This window comes from Phaenicophaeus curvirostris, chromosome 8 (assembly GCF_032191515.1).
Source record: "Phaenicophaeus curvirostris isolate KB17595 chromosome 8, BPBGC_Pcur_1.0, whole genome shotgun sequence".
Classification (NCBI taxonomy): Eukaryota; Metazoa; Chordata; class Aves; order Cuculiformes; family Cuculidae; genus Phaenicophaeus; species Phaenicophaeus curvirostris.
The window spans coordinates 23,554,266-23,557,312 of NC_091399.1; positions in this window are offsets into that span (position 1 = coordinate 23,554,266).

Consider the following 3,047-nt stretch of genomic DNA (forward strand, 5'->3'; position numbering starts at 1 on the left):
CCGAAGGATACGGTAGGTGGGTGGGTTCAGGAGTGGACTAAGTAGAGTTTTAAACCACTGCTCTTTGTTTAAACACGATTATCGTGATGCTGCTTGGGCTGCGTGGCCCATCCAGCTGACACTGAATTGCTTCTTCTCCATTTTCAGCTTCCCAAAGTGGCTTTTTACAGGAAACGGGGTAGGGGTTGTGTGGGATGTGGAGCAGAGGGGGTGGCAGTGCGACCTGGGGCTGCTTTAAGGTGCTGGGGGCCGACACCAGAAGCCAGATCTCTAGACGCGTCCTTCCTAAATATGTTATGGATGTGGGTGTTCATTAATGCACCAGGCAAGAAACGCGGCTGCAGCTATTCCGACGTGCTCTAAAAATAGAGGGAAATGTCCCCAGCAAAAGTAGATATTCAAGGTTTTTACAGAATAAATCTATAAATCTGATAAGCCAGAGGCACATCTGGTATCGCTGCTACCAGACCTTAATCCCTTCCCCTTCCTCCCAAGGGATGGGGGTGTCTTAACAGTAAAAATGTCTTTTGAAATGAGTCTTTATCTGGAATTCTGAAGCTACCAACAGCTGGAGGGTGGTTATTTGGAGTGGGGGAGGACTGGTGTTAAGGTTTTCGTGTTGCTGTGATGCCTTCATTTTAAAACGTCATCCTACCCAATGAGTTAATGCTTTTCACTCTTGGATTTTTCAGAGCCATGTGGGAAACCCTCTCACTTTCTAGGCAGAATTACCCTGTGGAGCAGCGTGCCAGGAGGAAACGTAGAGCTGACCCTACAGGTAGATGAACATCCAGGGCTGGATTAGAGAGGATAAAAGACCATGTTGGGGTGTGTAATCAATCTCATGTCTCTGGTGTTACTTGGGAGCGGAGATAAGGAAGAAAATGTGTCTCTGAATGTGACTCCATTTCCACCAGGGGGTTCTTGCAGCTCCCCAGCCCACTTTGCTCTGGGGAGGGAGCAGGGCTGATCAGCAGAGCCCTGATCTGCTGCCTCCTTGTCCTCAGAGCTAGGAAAACCCAGCTGAAATCTGGGAATCCTTTCTTAATCAAATACTCCTCTGGAATGGGGCCTACGGGGAAGCTGGAGAGGGACTATTCACAAAGGCTTGTGGTGATAGGACGAGGGGGAACGGGTATAAACTGGCAGGCGGCAGATTTAGGCTTGATATAAGGAAGAATTTCTTCACCATGAGAGTGGAGAACAGGTTGCCCAGAGCAGGGGTGGCTGCCCCATCCCTGGAGGGGTTCAAGGCCAGGTTGGATGGGGCTTGGAGCCCCTGATCCAGTGGGAGGTGTCCCTGCCCAGGGCAGGGGTGGGACTGGCTGATCTTAAAGTCCCTTCCAACCCAAACTGTTCTATGATTCTAAGAAAACCTTCTCAATCGAGACTCAAGGGTGCGTCTGCAGCAGGGAGTGAGGCTCCCGTTGAGCCGCTGCCTCTTCGAGGCTTCAGTTACAGTGGAGGGGGGACAGTTGGGCTTTCAAGGTAAGTCATGACCATGTGGTTGACTTGACTGTAAGCACAGTTTGCAGCCCTGTTCCTCAAAAGGCTGTGGAAGGTGATCTGAGGTGATGTTCTAACGAAATCCCGGCCTGATAACAGCGCTGAGCGTTTCAAGTAGGCAGCTGGGGGGTGTTTACACATCCGCATGGAGCAGGTTGCTGGTTAAATATTGATTTAGCAGAGGAGCTGTGTCCTCTTCCTGTTGAGCTCTGAGTGCAAACACTGTGCTGGAAGTGGGAGGGACGTGCTCGTTGGGTTTTCCTTGGGTTTAATTTAGAGATCACTTACTAGGAGGAACAAGGAATGTTATTATGATATTTAAACTTACGATATTTAAACTTACGAGACTCTTTTTTCAAACCACGTCCTATCCAGTGGCACCAAACCTGTTTTGAATCTGACCAAAGCTCAGTCAAAGTGGTAAAACTCCACACCGGGGAGATCTTGGCCCTAGAAAATGGAATGGGTGTGTTTTTAACACTACCTGAAGCTGATTTGCAGTGTTTATTTTGGGAGACGGGAGGCTCACGCCGCTCCTGTTTCGTGTTTGGTTACGCTTTGCTGTGACGAAGCAGGGCGCTGCGCCGGCTATCGCTTGTCAGCAAAGACCCTCTCTGCAAATCCCCCGTGTGCGGGTTGTCTTTTGTGCTTCCTTATCTGCTGTGCCCCTACGGACATTGTGTTTGACAGGAGGCTGTGACCCTCGAACAGTTTGGCGAGTCATGGAAAGAGTGAACTCACCCGTATAGGGTTTAATCTGTCCTCCCCAGATAGGTTTAATTTCCACTTGAGAGGCTCCGCTCGCTTACACGGGCTCTGACCCGGCTATTGAAACCGAGCAACCAGAGGAACGCCGGCTCTCCAAAGTGTCCTCTCTCTGGGTGGAGGAGGAACGTGAATATTTATGAGCTGTTATTCATTTACACTGGTAAATATTCAAACTCCTGTATAATGCTATTTGATCTCGCTCATGAATAACTGTCTTTGATAGAAAATGCACGCAGGTGACAGCCCAGGTGTGCCTTGTAAAAGCTGTTTGTCCTAAATAATACAGATTGCTTGGAGGGAGCAAGTTCTTCACATGACTTTATGGGTTAGGTTTGTAAGCATCTGCCAAGCTTAAATAACAATCATTTTCTAATCTGATGATGGCAAATAGAAGTGGTTCTGGATTCAGCAGAGGTGCGAGGGGCTCCCTTCTCATTTAAGTGTAGTGAGTAATAAATAGAAGACTCTATAGCATGGTGAATGCTTAATATGACTGCGTTTAAGGGACCAGAACCAGGTCGCTGTTGTTGAGGGAACACTGACCGTTCCCTGCATACGCAGCAGCTTTATGTGATGCCTTTTGAGCATCTCGTAGCTGTGCTGGTCACACGTGGTGAACAAATGGAGAAAGTCAATGAAACAATAATCTCTAACTGCAAGATGATTTATTTCTGAAGCTAAATGTGTTAGGTTGAAGTAAAGAGGTCCTGAAATAAAAAGCTGTGACGGGCTTTAAGCATTTGATCAAGAAAGTATTTCTAGTTCCTTTACTA